At 45.7% G+C, this 19,851-nt stretch overlaps 2 long non-coding RNA genes across 4 annotated transcripts; both read right to left on the reverse strand.

Annotated features, from left to right (window-relative positions):
* Positions 1–3,272: 3,272 nt before the first annotated feature.
* LOC119326160 lies at positions 3,273–4,508 on the reverse strand. Its single transcript, XR_005157828.1, has 3 exons — positions 4,352–4,508; positions 4,032–4,118; positions 3,273–3,556 (listed from the first exon to the last, which is right to left on the reverse strand). It is a non-coding gene; the product is annotated as an uncharacterized LOC119326160 (long non-coding RNA).
* Positions 4,509–5,085: 577 nt separating this feature from the next.
* Positions 5,086–8,332, reverse strand: LOC119326161. 3 transcript variants are annotated; one of them, XR_005157830.1, is made up of 5 exons: positions 7,913–8,332; positions 6,396–6,488; positions 5,827–6,331; positions 5,255–5,431; positions 5,086–5,168 (listed from the first exon to the last, which is right to left on the reverse strand). It is a non-coding gene; the product is annotated as an uncharacterized LOC119326161 (long non-coding RNA). The 3 variants fall into 3 exon arrangements; XR_005157831.1 differs by having other exon boundaries at positions 6,407–6,494; XR_005157829.1 differs by having other exon boundaries at positions 6,396–6,494.
* Positions 8,333–19,851: the final 11,519 nt, after the last annotated feature.

The following is a 19,851-nucleotide window of genomic DNA, read 5'->3' on the forward strand; positions in this document are numbered from 1 at the left end:
GCCAAGGTAAGGCGACACCTGTGGGAATACCGTGCGTGAGGCCACAAAGTGATATGCGGTGTTACATGCTAGATCGATGTGACATTGAGTCGGGGTCCTGACAGCAACGCCGTCGGTGAGGTGATCAAGCACAAGACTCGCCTCGTGGCAAAGGGTTTTGTGTAGCGCGCCGGCATCGATTTCGAGGAATTGTTTGCGCCGGTGGTGCGCTTCAATTCTGTGCGGTTGCTGCTCGCCATAGTAGCACAAGAGAACTGGGAAGTGCACCACCTTGACGTCAAGTCTGCCTTCCTCAACGGCGACCTTGAGGAGGAAGTCTACGTGCCCCCGGGGTTTGAGCTCGCCGGCAAGACAAGCAAGGTGCTCCGGTTGCACAAGGCGCTCTATGGACTGCGCCAAGCCCCTCGGGCATGGTACGCGAAGCTCGATGGCAGCCTCAACGCTCTCGGCTTCGAGAAGTGCCCGTCCGAGCACGCGGTCTACACACGGACTGGTGTGGGTGGTCGTCTCCTCGTTGGCGTGTACGTGGACGATCTCATCATCACCGGTGCGTCCACGGCGGCGATCACCAAGTTCAAATAGGAGATGATGACGCTCTTCAAGATGAGCGATCTGGGATTGCTGAACTACTACTTGGGCATAGAAGTGGACCAGAGGCCTGGGCTGATCACCATCACGCAGTCCTCGTACGCCGGCAAACTCCTGGAGAAGGCCGGCATGGATGACTGCCACCCCGTGGCCACACCGATGCAGCCACGCCTCAAGCTTAGCCGGAAGGGGACCGGGGAGCCCGTGGACACCATGCACTTCAGGAGTGTGGTGGGCAGTGTCCGCTACCTCACCCACACGCAACCTGACATCACCTATGCTTTTGGGTATGTTATCCGTTTCATGGAGGCGCCGACGAGCAAGCACTGGGGCGCCGTCAAGCAGCTGCTGAGGTTACATCGCTGGCACACGTCAGCTGGGATGCTGCTACGCTCGGCAGGCACGTGGCGCGGAACTCGTCGGATACAGCGACGCAGACCTGGGCGGGGACGTGGATGATCGCAAGAGCACCAGCAGCACCATCCTCTTCCTCGGAGGCAGCCCGGTGTCGTGGCAATCAGCCAAGCGGAAGATCGTCGTGTTCTCCTCATGCGAGGTGGAGTATGTCGCCGCAGCAGGAGCTGCGTGCCAGGGCATCTGGCTCAGGCGGCTGCTCGGAGAGCTGCTCGGGCGCGTCGACGGTGCCACCAAGCTCTGCATCGACAATAGGTCAGCGATAGCGCTGAGCAAGAATCCTGTCTTCCATGACAGAAGCAAACACATCGAGCTGCTCTACCACTTCATCAGACAGTGCGTCGAGGACAGTATCATTGATGTTCAGTACGTCCGCACAGGTGACCAGCTCGCTGACATTCTCACCAAGGCGCTCGGTCGGATTCATTTCTAGGAGATGCGTGATGGATTGGGAGTCGTCAGATGCAAGCAAACCTAGTTTAGGGGAGCTTGTTGCACAATAAGCTAGTTCTTGCTAGCAGTTTAGCAGAGTAGTTCTTTTCTTTAGTTAAATCCAGTTAGCTTGTTTCGTCAGGTTAGTTAGATGCCAGCTCCCACGAGACGCGGTCTGTGTGATCCATGGAGAGCTTGTAGGGCGCCGTGGACCAAGTGCTCGATCGTGGGATGGCACGATTCAGTAGGAGCTGGAACCGCGGCACGATCGTTTTCTGTTAAGGAATAAAAGGAGAAGAAAGCAGAAAAGCATTTACGTTGTGCAAACCTCTCGTGTGTTGAACTGATTAGCGAATACAGTGAGAGAGAGATACCGAGGCGACAAGGAGTAGGGAACTGCAACGAATTCGCCCTCCAGTTGGTCACTGAAGCTTGGAGCAGAGCAGGCCGTCGATCGTGGCCGGCGTGAGGCTATCCCTATGGACGCAGCACCACTCGCTGCCGCTGCCATTGCCGCGACCAACCACGCACACCGCCGCAGAGTGTCAGCATGTCGCCGATGGCAAAGATGACGAGCACATCCCCTTGGAGCGTGGCCACGGCCGCTCCAACCTTGACGCCGAAAGGTCCCGTCGCCGCGGCAGGCGGCTCGACGAGGACGAGGTGCGACCGCCTCTCACCGTCGTCATCGAGGGACCAGACGTCCACGTACGGCCACTCGGCCAGTGCCGACACGGCGAGTGTCCCGCTCATGTCGAACACGTTACTCAAAGTCGGGAAGCAGAGCACGCGGTGCTCGCCGGAGGGCCGGTGGAGGTACAAGCTGGACGGCACGACTCACCAGCGCCGGGAATCTCGCACATTCCACCGACATGTCGATCGAGTAAAGGTAGTGTATGCATCCTCCCACTATTACAACTAGTACTAGGACAAAACCTATCGAGTAAACTGCAAGAAACCACCACAATTGGGTCGAAGTTTTCAATGCTTCAGAAAAAACCCACCAGAAAACATGCATTTTTATGGGTGTTTGATGACTTTTGCACAGTTGTGATGGTTTTTTACAATTTACTCAAAACTATCTCATCATCTAATTTCACTGGCACTCTCTCAATCCCTTTCTCTGATGTTCCACTTCGCCCTTATGATGTTCTAGTTTCACCGCATTTTTTTTTTGAAAAGGAGGATAAACCCAGGCCTCCACATCGAGCAATGCACACAACCATGCTTCACCGCATTTAATCACTAATTTTGTATATGTTAGTGCTCTCAATCGCCAAAATCCTGTTACAGCCAAATTTGACCTTGTTGGTCTTTTTGTTAAGGACCTGCATACCAAGACGGTGCTCCTTCGATGTGACAACCCCGATGATCTTTGTCCACTCGCTCAATGCTCCGCTCTAGTTGCACTCTCCGTCGGCTTTAATCTGTGCCACGCTAATGTTCGTCGTATCAACCTAGTCTTCATACCCCACTAGATCGGCAACGCGCCTTGGCGCGAGGGTGCCGGTCCAACTAATATGACCAAGCAGTGGAGATCAAGCCGCATGATGCATTAGTAGGATAGCAAGTTTAGCACATGTAACGGGACAACTTAATCAAAGAGGTGCTACTTGCAGTTGCCGAAACCCAACTCCCACATGCGTTTGTCTATTAAAGATGGAAATGCAGAGAGTATATGAAGGAATTAATCAAAAAAAAAACTCAATGATCAAAACCTTGATATCACTCTTTTTCTATTAACATGTGGTACTACTCAATATACCCCAGGATGGAAATATATCTGATATTACTCAAAGAGTAGGCGATGGTAGATACTCACTACAGTAATCACCCCGTAAAATATCTACAAAAATGGCCATATCTACATGCATCGGCGCATTTGTTATGCAATGTGACATGAAATACCTAAGCAAGGTTTGGTATGATAGAAACCAAAAGCAGGCCATAGTATTAGTCCCAGATAACTTATGTACACTGTTTTTCATACTGCACAATAGTAAACTACATGATTGACTATTGGATATATAACTTTGTCCACACGCCTTCATCTGATTTGCTCGATATATAACTTTGTCCACACTCCTTCATTTGATTTGCTTGCATGTTGTGACACACATATCTGCTAAAGGACATATCTTGTTAGGCAAACTGTTCAAACAGTGCGTCTCATGGACAGAGAGAACATAATTGGGTCTATATGAAGGAGAATCACTCTGGATAGATAAAATTAAAATTATTTTAGTATTCTACATGGCCTACAATATGCAAAGGTGAGTCTGGTTATCATTCAGTAAGTTAACAAAAATATAAGCTCAGCTGGCAACTCTCTCTGAACAAATCATGCAGCATCAATAGTGACAACAAAGCAATTAACTACATGAAGGTCATATAAAAAACAGAGTTTAAATCATCATACTGTCTGGATCAAAATATTACTACTCATTTACTGCTATCTCTAAGCATCTACAAACCCTATATCAGTGTTTACATCTGTGAGTACTTCCTTTGATTACAAAAATTGCGGAGTCACACTGATCATTTTTTTGCAGCAGTCCAGTAAAACCAAAGAGGGGACGCGATGTATATCAGCTGACCTATGCAAGTGCTCGGAGATGGCTGTTAGTGGAACCAGCTGAACCTAGCGAGCCATGAACCTAGATCTCTTCGTCAGCCATCGCGACCTAAACAGATCCAAGAAATTTCATAGAGTAGCTCAATGCTCGACGCATAACTTTGGCAAAAACGAATGGACCAAAAACACAGAGTCTGATAGATCGAAAATAGAGCAAGTCATTTATATACAAAGCAAGACACTCACAGGTCATTCATAGTAATTAGATCAAGTCATTGTACAGAAAGAGACTGAAGGTTGAGTAGTGCATTAGAGGGTAGCCGCACAGTGCAGGAAACATACATTAGAGGGTAGCCGCGCAGTGCAGAAAACATATCCCACTGCTATGGACAGAAGAGTAGAACAGCACAATCCACTCATTTTGTTCTGTGAGTACATCCTTCGACGATAAAAGTATCTACAAATTCCAAGGTGGTCCAACATGATATAAAGTGTGGTCAACCTGAGTCGTCAAAAATGATTTAGAGACAACATAAGTGGTTGAAATATATATAAGCAACAAAAAACGTACATGAGAACGACAACAGACAAATTCCAATTGGATTTCTTTCACAAACAGAAATGCAGGATACAAAGCCGAAGTTGATAACTTTCGGCAAACCTTGATATAGGTTGACAACATATTCTGCTTGGTTTCTTTATAATTCTTTTTAACATGAGAATGCAAGAAACTCATTTCCTTGTGAAACCTCAGACGGTTGGTGGATACCCCATGGAGTAAGATCCTTAGATATGGCATGTCACTTTTGTTGTTGCTAGAAACCCGTATCATTTCCACTCTCTTTTCAATGAAATGAAATGCAAAGGTCCTTTGCGTTTTCTTAAAAAAACTTAACAGAAGTTGCAGAATATATAATGTGTAGAGCCACACACAGCAAAAGTTATCTCTAGTTACAACTTCTAAGCACTATTATCTCTGAATGCCTAGCTGTTGGCTGCAGTATAGATAAAGTTCGGCAAGTATGAAACACACATGGTACTGATCTGCTGATAACTACAAGAAAGTTAAGTAAGTGGCTTGCCTGTAGACGACTTGCAACATTTTCCCTAGTGAGTTTTTCAACATTCATGAGGTCAAGTATCCTTTTCGGCACACCTTCTGCATAAACATGAAAGAATAGTGAGAAAAGAAGTTACTTCAGAAAAAAGTAGCTACTGAGAAGGAAGGTACTGGTAAGTTCTTACTGTCAATTCCAAGATGGTTGACAGCAGAGATGAATTTTCTATGTAGTTCAACGGACCAAACAACATGCTGCCAGATATTCCTAAGCTCCTCGATGCTAACGGGTTTTAGGAGATAGTTGCAGGCACCATGAGTTATCTCCTGCATTACAGTTTTTGTCTCTCCATTCACAGATAACACTACATGGGAAATAATTGGTTAGCACTGACATTTTTGCTTCCTCAATCAGAAGTACAAATCATAAGATTCGCTGTGCTGAATTCACATTTTGCATATAAAAGAATATACATCCAACAACTTTATAGCAAGGACTTGCTTACTTAAACAGTCAAACCTGCCAAGATTACAACGTGCAGCCATATTACAGATTTAGACTGGCGAACGAATCACCTAATTTAGAGCCACGTGCATGACTGAACAAACAATGAAAAATCACAGTACATATACTTAAGAGTATATAAAGGTTGCTCACTGTATTGCACCATACAAGGTATAAAAATAGAATTGCAGAGCACTTGCAGACTTGTACTGTATCAAACTGCAGACTTGGAGAAGGAGGGGCACTTGTGCATACATGTTCATTTTAGAGCCGTCGTCGTCGATGGGCTAGACTTGGAAGAGGAGGAGCCGTCGTTGTCGATCAAAAAATTAAGAATTTGGAATGGTTCAGAACTCAATGATCTAGTAATTTGTTTAAAACTACTGAATTTGTTTAAAACTTACTGATGCAATGGTCAGAACTTAATAGTTCAGAACTCTACTGAATTTGTTTAAAACTTACTCCACAACATAAATGATTACAACAGATTTACAAAACAAAGAGACCATAGTACATAACAGAGTTTTAAAAACTCAGTTTTAAATTGTGAAACAGCAGCTTAATGCAGCAGGACCATTCAACATTCAGTTTTGACCAAAACTGAGATGGAGCAGTTGTGGAGTACCTTCAGGCTAGAGCAGGGGTGGAGGGGCGTCCTCCATGGCGTCGGGGGCACGGACCGGAGCAGGGGTGGAGCAGCATCCTCTATGGCGTCGGTGTTCAGGTGCCTGAGCGAGCTACAGAGCTGCGCGGTGGGGATCTGGGAGGGAGATAGGATGGGGTGAGGAAAATACGATGGGATGTGGATGAGTGGAGGGACTTACAGGAGCCTCACTGGAGCTGAAGTACGCCGTAGAAGCCCTCCTCGTCGTCTCTAGTTATCCGCCCGCGCTCCCGGCACAACCACGCAGTTCCGCCTAATCCTGAGAATGGTTTAATAACTAAACCATATTTGGACCAAACCCGAACAAATAAACACGGCACCCCAACCTCAACTAAACTGTTTGATATTTTCCTCAGCCCAACTAAAACCAAGCCTGTTTCATCTTTCCACCCAAACTGAACCAAACCAAATGGCAACCTGTGGGTTGGAACCATCAACTGAAATTGGTTAAAACTGTTCGCTCAAATGGGTTGAGCGCTGGGCTGTGGTCAGCTTGTGAATTACTAGAGATTGGTAAAGCATACAGTACATACTTGTCAAATTTACAAGAGCAAGCCAACTCCTCGTCACCACACACTGACACACATGGACACGAGCGATGTCAGTTAGATGCTCTGTGGTTGAGGAGCTCGGCGACATGGGCCGCTGCGGCAGCACCGACATGACCTGCCCCGGCCACCCCTCTGCGCCCTCCAGCACGCCTCGCTCCATCTCCCTTATCACCGCCCCGATGGCACCGCAGCCGCCGCTTGTCATCAGGCGCTCCATCGTGGCCTCCATGAAGCACGGGCGCAAGCAGTTGCCGAAGTACTCGGCGGGGAGCGGCGGCGCCAGTCTCTACCGGCACTCTGTCGAGAACAGCATGTGGCTGTGCGCCGCGTCTTCAACGCCCACGGACCGGCTCCGCAGCAGGCACACCCATGCCAGCGCCGACACCGCCACGAACGACGACATGCGCTAATTCACCAGTGCGGCCACCGCCGCGTCCTTGATCCCGTCGATCTGGTCGCGCGCCAGGGGGGAGGACGCGGTCACCGGAGACGGATGCGGAGACCCTGCTCGCTGGCGGACGCGTAGGCGGAGGGCCGAACGCAAGGCGGCTCATCCCGGTGAGTGTCTTGCCGAGTAGGTCGTCGGGGTCGGCAACGAGGGAGCGATCGAGGACGGGCGGCGGCGGCAGCAGCACGGCCTGGGAAGGATCGGCACTGTCGAGGGCATCCCCGAGGTGGTATGCGGCGGCCCAGGTCTGGACGAAGAGAGTGGCAGAGGCGTCATGGCAGGCGGCATGGTGGACGGACACGCCGACGCAGACCCGCGGCCTGGGAACACGGTGGCCTGTAGGGCATCGAGCGCCGGAGTGGAGTCCCATCCTCGCAGGCGAGCGCAGCCGTCTTGGCTGAGGTGACCCCGTAGCTTCCTCCCAACAGTCTGTTGACTTGTTGAGCCTCGCAATGGATGCGAGTTGTAGCGGCCATCCACACCGGGATAAACTATGAATACAAACTGATCTCACACCCCGGTTGTTAACCACGGGTCAAAACTGTTTTGAACTGGAACTGTTTCAGCCCATACCCACCCAAACCCAATTACTTCATACAGTAAACTAAACCAAACTAAACTGTAGTCAGACGCCACCCAGTAAGACCCGAACTAAAGAAACCCACGTAGAAAACTCACCCAAAACACCCGGTTAAACAAAACCCATTCTCAGATTTACTTCCGCCTGAGGTCCCGTTCAGCTCTGTCGTGTAGCTATCCTGCTCTTCCGCGCATCTCCGCTGCTCCTTCCTGCCTGCTCCCCTGCACCCACTCGCCTGCCTCCTCGCATCCCACCTCGTGCGGTGCGGGGCGGCCAACCGGGCGAAGGAGATGACGGCGGCAGGGCAGGAAGGCCGGTGCGGGGCTAGGGTTTGGATGGAGAGAGATATGTGAGGTGGGAGGAAGAGGAGAGGGGGCGGCTGCTTGGTGGCGGGCTTCGGCTCTTGGGCGACGGGCGGGGACTGCTGCTTCTGCGGCAGGGAGGGGCGATGGGAAGGAGAAGGCGCGGGACGGGGAGGATGGCTGGCGGCGGCGGGGAGGAAGGGAGAGTGGGCTCGAGGGGAACGACCCAGCTCGCTCTTAGCCTCTCTCGCCCTAGTGCTATCAGGCACTTTTCCAACCAGGTGAAATACCAAAAATGCCCTCGGCGGGGCACAGGAATAACAGGCGGTGGCACAAAAACTTTACACTGTTTCGATCTACAGTGCCTCTTTTCGATCCGACGTTCCAGATCCCTTCATCTCGTGATCGAACAGCCTATAACGCATCAAACAAAGCATCCAACGGCCAGGAATCGCTAAACTCGAAGGAGGCTGGATTCCTCCCACTATGTATCTTACCCTGATTGCCAGTATGTTTGCATCAGCGGGGCCAAGTACATTTTCTTTTTGCGGGAGCACTTTCGTGGATACTCGCCCACACTATTTAAAATAACAAATATGTATTCAGTACGTGATTATCAATTTAACCAATAAATTGTAGGGTTTGTACCACAAAATTATATAATTGAATTCATAGTCAAAATAAGTTTACAATAGTGTAATTTTGTGGAAATTATCGTGTAATGTTCACTCCGTTGCGAGTATTGTACCGCAAAATCATATAATTGAAAGTCAAAATAAGGCCCAGTTCTTTTGCCAGAATCTGGAGATTCTCCCAGAATCCGACCCCTCCCCAACTTCTCCCAGAATCTTTGAACCTCATTTGTTTTACAATCCTATCTAGTTAGGGTCTAATTAGACATGATTGTAAAACAAATGTGGACTGAAAGATTCTGGGAGAAGCTGGGTAGGGGTCGGATTCTGGGAGAATCCCCATATTCTGGCAAAAGAACTGGGCTAAGTTTACAACAATACTTTTTTCTACGGCGTGTCAGTTATTGATTGAAGTGCGCGGTCTGCAACCGTAGCTACAAATTAGATTAGAATTTACTGGTGCAAACCGAGCCAACGTGTTTCGCAAACCGGGCAACCGGCGTGCCCTTGTCAAGGCCGTCCAGTTCTCACCCACAAAAAAACGGCTGTACAGTTCTGCTGCCGCGAGATTGCCGGCCATCTTGTCAAATAAGGGTTGGCTCGCTGGTGACTCCTGCGACGGGGCACTCTCCCATGAGAGCCAGGGCTGGTATCTGTACTCATCTAGGTGAAGAACATCCATATCCCTGCCAAATAGGAAAAATCAGAGGAAATAAAAAAAGAACCAAATAGAGAGTGAGCCTGGCTCAATTGGTTGGAGAGTGGATGTAGAAAACTAACACTTGGTACTCACGCATTTACTGAGGACGACTAGGCTCGGTGCGTCACCGAGATTAAAAATTCTAGTACTCATACTTAAAAGGCCGTATGCATCCCTAGTTGGTGCAGAGGCCGGAGAAGTGAAATTTTTCCCGATTTTTAAGGTTGCAATTCAATGGGAATCCATCGTGACTACCTCTCGCGTCGCCCCTCGCGGTTGATACGGGAGGTCTCAGCCGCCGCCGCCTAGTCCTCCCACATCGCTCACCTCCCCCTCCTTCGCTGCCCGCGGTCGGTGTGGCAAAGGCCGTGCGTGCGATGGCGGCGACGGAGGGCCCTCCTCCTTCCCCCGGATCCGCGGATGGCGCGGGTATCTAGATCCGTGGGGTACGGTCCTCCCCATGGCGGCTGGCTTGCGGCGGTGCATGAGCGCCCAGATCCATGGGGTGTGGGTCTTCCGGCAACATAGCGGCTCCTAGTGGCGGCGGGCTCGGGCGATGGTGTGGGCCATGCGACGGCGGATCTCGTCGCTTCGGTCATTGCGGAGGAATCTGGACCTGGGGCGGTGGCCTCGGTAGGCATGGCGACCAAGGCCCTGCCCTCCACCCTACCCCATGCCCAGGTGAAGATCCAAAATCTCCTTAGATTGGGCGGTGATGGCACTGCGTGTGTCGTGCCCTTCTTGTAGGCGCCGCCTGTGGCGTTTTGGTGCTCGGTTAGAGGAACTGCGGGCGAAGGCGATGGGACCAGTGGTAGTAGGTGGTGTTCGCGAAGGAGGAGGAGAGTGGCATCTGGCATGTCGGCAACGGTGGGTCTCGGTGGCAGGAGCAGCGGGGTCTCGGCGGTGGGCGCTGATGATGGATGAGCACATGATTGTGGCGTTGTATGACGTCGATGTCAGCTAGGCCTGGCAAGGTCGATGCATCAGTACAACTCTGAAGATGGATCGGTGAAAGACGTATGTGGCGGCCTCTGAGAGTGCACCCAACCGGTGTGTGCCCCAGACCTGGCAATGTGGCTTGGTTGGGCCCTCTGGTTTTAGATGTTAGGCTATGGTGCGAGGTCTGTTTGGTATTCGCCTCGGACTATCGGCGACCCTTCATCAAGTGGATATGAGTAGCGACGGATGTTGCAAAGATGGTTGCTTCAGACGTATTGATGTACTATTTTGTAAGGACTCTGTGAATAATTAAGAGCATCTCTAGCAGACCCCTTATAATGCGGACCCTTATAACGCGTTTACAGTTCGGGGAAAACCGACCCCTCAAACTTAAACTGTAAAACCAAATATTCACTTATATTCTTTCCCATATCTTTTTATTCCTCTTTTTCATGTCCATGATCAGCTAGCTTGCTCCGGCGAAACTGACGGATAACGCACGAAGCAGCCAAAAACGGAGCCGCAGACGACCAAATACGAAGTGCTCGAAGCGGCTAATCCAGAGCTAGCTAGCTCCTCCGTCGGGTAGCTCGAGCTAGCTAGCTCAGCTAGAGTCCATCCAGGAGCGAGCTAGCTAGCTAGCTCAGCTTGAATCGATCCAGGAGCGAGCTAGCTAGCTAGCTGCCCCGTCTCTGTAGCAAGAGACGCGGCTGGGGCGGACGGTCGGCGGTCAAGGGACCAGGGCGGCGCGGATGGTGGACCTGGACAGGCTGCCGGCGTCTAGGGACGGGCGGGGCGGTGTCCGGGGCAGCGCAGACGGCGGACACGAATGGCGGACGTGGAAGTTTCCGTGGAAATTAGACTCCTGCCAGCTGCTTTTTTGATACATGACATCGTAGAAATGGACGCGAAAACTGTGGTTTTGCGGATCAGGAGGAGTTTTTTACCGCACTCCTTAAAAAATTTAAAGGTTGAAGGTGTATAAGGGGTTTGTTTGGGCTATTTTTTCCGGCCGAAACTAAAAACTGACGGTTATTTTATAGTTGTGCGGGATATACAAGGTCGGCTAGAGATGCTCTAATAAAGTGGCTGCATGCATCGCACAGATGGAGAGGTCGGGGGTCTTCCTCCTTTTCTAAAAAAAAGAATAGATAACTTTGGCAAACCTCAAAATACGATTGGAAATTTTGCACTCTCCAAAAGTGCTCAAAACCTTGATATGAGATCTCTGCTGTTTAGAACCGTCAATGCTACATAAACATATACTCTCTCCATCCCAGGACACTGTCGGGACTAAGGGACCAAGGGAGTAGCTGTTTATTTTGCACAAGGGAGTCTAAACTTGATGATAGTATTATTGTTGAAGGCAGAGAGAATCATATGTGAAGCTGGACTATACATTTTGCAAAAGTCTATATAAATTCATGGTTATTCACATTGTTCAAGATTTAAGTCCACTGAATTATGTCACTGGACAGTGTTCAGTACTGATTACTATTCGTGAACTAATGACTAAACATTTTGCAACATCAAGCACATCTTATCAATACGCGGAAACAAAAATGATGTTGTTCAACATTGGACAATTTTTAGTCTACCGGCATGAACTAGCATCATCATTCAACACATGAAACATTGGACAATTTTATCTTTGCACAAGTGATTACTATAAACGATGCTACTTCAGTTGTCAATTCATTATTGAACTTAATTTGCAAGATTCGTTTGCCCACTACTATATACTCTATAAATTTCTAGAGATATACTCCCTTTGTTCCTAAATATAAGCCTTTTTAGAGATTTCAATGTGGACTATATATAGATCAAAATGAGTGAATCTACACTATAAAATACGTGTATATACATCCATATGTAGCCCGTATGAAAATCCCTAAAAGCCTAAAAGGTCATATATTTAGAAACAGAGGGAGTACTTATCTAATAATACACTAGAAACCACTTTTAAGTTTTTTGTTAGACAATATGCTTTAGGAAGCTCTATCATGATATTTGACGATATTAAAATAAACATGGACGCACAAACCCACACATGTGCTAAATTATATATAAGTATATAATTTATGCAAATCCTCAAAATATGAATTTTGTTAAGATAAATAACTTAAATTTGGCATAATTGTTTTGTTGATGTACGTCACAACCGTATGACAAAGAATACAATAACTAATATTTAGCAATGTTGTTGTGTGATTAACTATGCCAACTAAGTGCAAAACATCATACTTGTGTGATTAACTATGCCAACTAAGTGCAAAACATCATACTTGTTTAGGTTATAGTCTAATGAAATAATATGTTTAGATGAATATAGAAGTTTACTATGAAAATATCCAAACTACAAAACTGTATATAACTTGCTTCCCACATGGGAATCATTTCTGCCAACGCTTTATTCAGATCCCGAGCAGATTTGGTGAACTGAGGCTGAACGATAGACCATGCACCTGCCAGAACAAACAATTGGACATCCACGACATGTCAATTATTGATCGAAGTGTGTGGCCTGTGATCGTACCTACAAATAAGATTAGAATTTACTGATGCATACCGAGCCAACGCGTTTCGCAAACCGGGTAACCGGTGTGTCCCTGTCAAGGCCATCCAGTTCTGCTGCCTCGAGATTGCCAACCATCTTGTCAAACAAGGTTCGGCTCGCCGGTGACTCCTGCAATGGGGCGCTCTCCTATGAGAGCTAGGGCTTGCATCTGTATTCATCCGGGTGAAGAATGTCCATATCCTTGCCAAATAGGGAAAATCAGAGAAAATAAAAAAACAAAATAGAAGAGATAGCTTTGGCCAAACTCAAAATACGACTGGAAATTCTGCACCCTCTAAAAGTGCTCAAAACCTTGATATGAGATCTTTGCTGTTCAGAACCGGCAATGTTAGGTACACATATACCCTCCGTCCCATAATATAAGGCATTTTTTGACACTGTCGGGATGAAGAGAGTAGTTGCTTATTTTGCGCAAGGGAGTGTAAACTTGATGATAGTATTGTTGTGGAAGGCAGAGAGAATCATATATGGAGCTGGACTGTACATTTTGCAAAAGTCTATGTAAATTCATGGTTATTCACATTGTTCAAGCTTTAAGTCGACTGAATTATGTCACCGGACAGTGTTCAGTACTGATTACTATTCATGAACTAATGACTAAAGATTTTGCAACATCAAGCACATCTTATCAATACGCGGAAACAAAAATGATGTTGTTAAACATTGGACAATTTTCAGTCTACCGGCAGGAACTAGCATCATCATTCAGCACATGAAAACATTGGACATTTTTATCTTTGCACAAGTGATTACTATAAGCAATGCTACTTCACTATCAACTATCACGTAAAGAGCAAGAACATATTGTCAATTTAAATTGAACTTAATTTGCAAGATTTGGTTGCCAACTACTATATACTCTATAAATATCTAGAGATATACTCCCTCCATTCCTAAATATAAGCCTTTTTAGCGATTCCAATGTAGACTATATATGGAACAAAAATGAGTGAATCTAAACTCTAAAACATGTCTATATACATCCATATGTAACCCATATTGAAATCTCTAAAAGCATAAAATGTCATATATTTAGAAACGGACGGAGTACTTACCTAATAATACACTAGAAACCACTTTGAAGTTTTTTGTTAGACAATATGCTTTAGGAAGCTCTATCATGATATCTACGATATTAAAATAAACATGGACGCACAAGCCCACACATGTGCTAAATATATATAATTTATGCAAATCGTCAAATTATGAATTTTGTGAAGGTAAATAAGTAAATTTAGCATAATTGTTTTGTTGATGTGCGTCACAACCGTATGACAAAGAATACAATAATTAATATTTAGCAATATTGTTGTGTGATTAACTATGCCAACTAACTGCAAAACATCATACTTGTTTAGGTTATAGTCTAATGAAATAATATGTTTAGACGGATATAAAAGTTTAGCATAAAAATATAGGTGTTTTTTATTTGCCACAGGGCCCAAAATATGTTTGGACAGGCCCTGAACTCATTATACCTGATATGTTTGTATGGGTCCTGTACGAGAACTTCGCCGCTTTCCACACCGGCTATCAGCCCTGACAGAGAGCCCGCCTGCAGAGCATTGGACAAACTCACCCGACTGAACGCTTCCGCAAAATTGAACGACACCACAGGTTGTACGATGATGTATAATTTTCTACGCGAACCCTAGGGTGGTCTGCAGAATGTGTATCGAAGGGTCCGTGATGGTGCCGAGCACCGAGCCAGTGGCCAGGAGCGAGCCATCGGTGGAGAAGGCGATCACGCTCGGGATGCCCTCCACCGACTTCACCTCCTCGACGTGACCCTTGGCGCCCTCCTTGTGGTCTGATTGGCCCGACAACAATCCAAGAGATTCACAAAAAATAGCAACCAACCGAATCAAAGAGGGGAACACCGTCAATGATCACGACGAGCAAAATAGAGGCGTGCAACAGCGAGATGAAGAAGTGGAAAATCTCGCATCGGTAAATCGGGATTTGGAGGGAGGAAGGGGCACCTTTGCTCCGCTTGGGGAGACACCTCGTTCGCCTTTTCTCCATTGCTCTGCTTGTGCTTGGTGGAGGAGGAGGAGGAGGAGACCTTTTTTGTTGAAACAGAGAAGACCGAGAAGTTGCGGCAGAGTTAAGGCGGTGGGAAGGGTGCGGCGCAGTTTGCCGATATATATCTGGCAAAAGGAAGGAGGGTCTGGTTGACGTGGTGGATGCGGCCGCCCCTTTGTGCCCCGGGATTTCATAAACCGTCAGATACTATCTGTATAGGTGGACTCCGCTTGTGACTGACTGAGTCAAACCCGACGCATGACGAAAGGGGGTTGGAGGTGACACATGCAACTGTGTGTGTGTGTGTGTGTGTGTGTGTGTGTGTGTGTGAAAATGCTGCTTTATTTTTTCAACTGCACCACAACCCGAGTTTAACAAGTTCAAATTACAAACTGGCGGAACACTAATCCAAATCTTAGAGCATCTGTGACCATCGGATACCTAATTTGATGAGTTGCCCAACATCTGCCAATCATACTCCATATTTCATTTCAAACAACCATAGTTGCCATTTTTTTGCGGGCAAATTAGAGAGCTTTATTCAAACTAAAGCATTCTCCGGACAGTCAACCAATAGGTTGGTCACGAGGAAGCTAGGAGTGTTTTCTAGCCAACAGTTCGTCACATTCAAGGTGCATGCATGTTTTGCACAAAAATGTGTTGGTAAATTTGCTGACCGGTTTACATGCTGAATATCAAATAAAACAAAGTTAACACTAAGCTCTTTCTAACAAGATAGGGGCCACAACTAAATAGGTGTTGTGGCGGGTTTTCTAGAGCATCACCAGCTCCAGGCAATCCACTTCCATGATCACATGCGAGAGTCCTCTTATTGCAGCGAAGCGAACACCATCTCACAGAGAAAAAGCTTCAATGATGAGAGGATCCGAAATCCCCGTATACGGCTTGCACCATAAGCCCAGTAGAGCAATGGGTGATCAAGAGACACCTCCTACCATGCCTCGACCATCTTCAAAGTTGAGCGCACCATCCATGGTGATTTTAACCACCCCCTCTTCAGGGGGTCGCCAACCGAAGCCTGACAGAATCGCAGCTGCCTTGCACGGAAGATCCATGAGAGCAAAGACCTTCTTGGTAGAACGAATAGTGGTTGTAGGATCACGTCCTTCTTCCCCATGCTTGATGCGGTTTCGGGAGTGCCAAATAGACCACATGATTGTTGTGATTTTAGCTCGAGGGTCACATATGATATCTCTCACCCATGAGTCTGGATGGAGTCGAGGGAGCCGGAGACCGAACCACGCATACGCCTCGTCCCAGAACCGGCGAGCATGCACGCAGTGGATCAGTGCATGCTTCAGATCCTCACCCATAGCCATGCACACTTTGCAGCGATCTATGACTGCAATATGTCGATATTTGAGAGTACTTTCATCTGGGAGAATGCCGCAAAGAACTCTCCACAAAAACACTCGCACTTTGGGAATAACATTGAGATTCCATAAGGCCTTCCACAACTGTTGATCGTTCCCTGAGGTCCCGGTAGCCGTCCCTTCCTCTAGAGCAAAACGCTCGTTTTGAGTCATAGGAGCGCGGTACGCCGTCTTCACAGTGTACTTGCTAGATTTTTCAAAAGCCCAAGCAAAGGAATCCTCCCCGCCCCCCTGCCGAATAGGAATATTGAGGATGGCATCGGCATCAGGGGCAATAAAGGTCTCCCTAACAACATCTTGTCTCCAGGACCAATTTTCTGAATCAATGAGCTCAGAAACTCTCTCGATATTTGAATGTTGTGGTCTCGAAATCGGAGTCATAGAGATAGTACCTGGTATCTGATAACCCACAAGTGTAGGGAATCGCAACAGCTTTCGAGGGTAAAGTATTCAACCCAAATTTATTGATTCGACACAACGGGAGCCAAAGAATATTCTTGAGTATTAGCAGTTGAGTTGTCAATTCAACCACACCTGGATAACTTAGTTTCTGCAACAAAGTATTTAGTAGCAAAGTAGTATGATAATAAAGATAACAGTAGCAAAAGTAATATTTTTAGGTTTTGTAGTGATTGTAACAATAGCAACGGAAAAGTAAATAAGAGAAGCAGAAGATTTGAAAATCTCGTAGGCAATGGATCTGTGATGGATAATTATGTCGGATGCGATTCCTCATGTAATAGCTATAACATAGGGTGACACAGAACTAGCTCCAGTTCATCAATGTAATGTAGGCATGTATTCCGTAAATAGGCATACGCGCTTATGAAAAAGAACTTGCATGACATCTTTTGTCCTACCCTCCCGTGGCAGCGGGGTCCTAACGGAAACTAAGGGATATTAATGCCTCCTTTTAATAGAGAACTAGAACAAAGCATTAGCACATAGTGAATACATGAACTCCTCAAACTACGGTCATCACAGAGAAGTATCCCGATTATTGTCACTTCGGGGTTGTCGGATCATAACACATAATAGGTGACTATAGACTTGCAAGATAGGATCAAGAACACACATATATTCATGAAAACATAATAGGTTCAGATCTGAAATCATGGCACTCGGGCCCTAGTGACAAGCATTAAGCATAGCAAAGTCATAGCAACATCAATCTCAAAACATAGTGGATACTAGGGATCAAACCCCACTAGTGCAGAACCGGCCTTTAGTGCCGGTTCGTGACGGCCTTTAGTGCCGGTTCGCCAACCGACACTAAAGAGTGGGGACTAAAGGTCCCCCCTTTAGTACCGGTTCGTCACGAACCGGCGCTAAAGCGCCACCACGTGGCACGAGCCAGGCTCGGGTGCGCGTAGGGCTTTAGTACCAGTTGGTAACACCAACCGGTACTAAATGTTTGGGCGTTTTTTAAATTTTCCTTAAATTTTGTGTTTTCAATTTAATTTAGTGATTATTTTACATTATAATGAGTTGTTAAATCATTAGGTGAAAGCACCACAGATTAGTTTTGACTGGATGCATTGGATCTAGCTACTAGCTAAGTGATCAAGTATATGCCATATCCATATTATACTTGATCACCTAATTAGGTGATCACTTAGGTAGGATCCATCCAGCTGAAACTAATCTGTGGTTTCTTTCATTAAATGATATAATAACTCATCATCATATCATCATATTAATATAAAAACTCTTGCATCATATCACATGAGCATATATATACTCTAGCTAGCTAGGTAAAAATCATCATAGTCGTCATTATCACTATTTAATCATCATAGTCATTACCGCTATCTAATCACCACCAACACTAGGAAGAAACATTCACTTGTACCAGAAGCAAAAAAATCATCGAGTTCAACATGATTGTCATGATATTATAAGCGTTCATATATAACACCACAAAAGCAAATCACTCTTTGAGATTAAGTTCAAAACGAAGAACACGGACATGAAAGGACAAGTACTAAGAGCATGAACTAGCTAAATCACTCCTGCTGCTCTCTGTCAAGTAAAATAGCATAGACCATGTATAGCTCTCCTGATTCATCATACTGGAGCATGCAGATGAACCTGTCTCCTAATCGTGGGCTGCGCTTCTCATTGCTGCCCCCTAGTACATCTCTGTGATCATTAACAATTTTCCTCCAATCTTTCACTATTAAGCATTCATCGCTTCTAGAAATCCTGAATGCACTCATGTGCAATGCAGGATATCTTGGCCGTAAGCTAACAATTGACATGCGACCTTTAGTCTCGATCCCCTGAGGCACAACTGTCATCGGGAGTCCCTGTTGAAGAACATCGTATAGTACTTAATGAATATACTTATCAATGAAAGTTTAGCAAAAAAATTATGTATGCAAAAGATGCATTGAGGACAAATAGTAAAAATCTTACCATCGTTTCTAAATAGATGTGACTGTAGTTCAATACGATCACTATTGGTCGCACGTTTTGAGTACTAACATTTCTAAGTCCAGGAAGAAAATTTTTCTTGACAGTATGAAGATCCTCAAGCCATGAAACATAATGACTTATCTCCTCGCAGTTTAGTTCAGCTCCGAGACAGTAGTAGGTCCTGTCTACCAAGCGCCGAACATGTTTGCTTGAATGGAAATAAGCTGTCAATAGAAAATAGTTGTCAATTATTATTGAATAAGCAATATCAAAGACAAAAATATAGTTGAGAAGAACTCACATAATGGTAGAACTAGGGGCGTCTGCACATCGACCCATATGTCTCTATTACCTTCAATATCATCTTCCAGACGAATATCGAAGGTGATAACCATATCAGGCTCAAATGCATAAGCCTTGCATAGTGCTTACCAAGTTTTGCATTCAAAATAGGTGTACGTGTTTGCATTATATGCTTTGATGTTGAAAGTATAACCATGCTCAGTTTTCAGGTAAATTCTCTTTACCTCCATAGTTTCCATAGCATTGAAATCTATCTTATCCAAGACAAAAATTCTTGCATGGCAGGGGATGCGCTAGTAGAATAGTGAAAATTAAAAATTATATGTCAGGCAAATGAAGCATATATAGGTCATGCTTAATTACGAAAACAGACTTGTCGTTGTGACTTACTGTATCAAATAATCTAGTTATATTAATTCAAATAATCTCATATACCTAAATTTTAATTAGTTCAAATAATCTCATATACCTAAATTTTCTTACTAAAAATAAACTAGTTCTATTAATTCAACTAGTTCAATTAAGCATTTACTAAAAATAAACTAGTTATATTAATTCAATTAGTTCAAATAATCTCATATACCTAATTTTTTTTACTAAAAATAAACTAATTATATTAATTCAGTTAGTTCAAATAATCTTATATACCTAAATTTTAATTAGTTCAAATAATCTCATATACCTAAATTTCTTACTAAAAATAAACTAGTTCTATTAATTCAACTAGTTCAACTAAGCATTTACTA

Source organism: Triticum dicoccoides, chromosome 6B, assembly GCF_002162155.2.
Source record: "Triticum dicoccoides isolate Atlit2015 ecotype Zavitan chromosome 6B, WEW_v2.0, whole genome shotgun sequence".
Classification (NCBI taxonomy): domain Eukaryota; kingdom Viridiplantae; phylum Streptophyta; class Magnoliopsida; order Poales; family Poaceae; genus Triticum; species Triticum dicoccoides.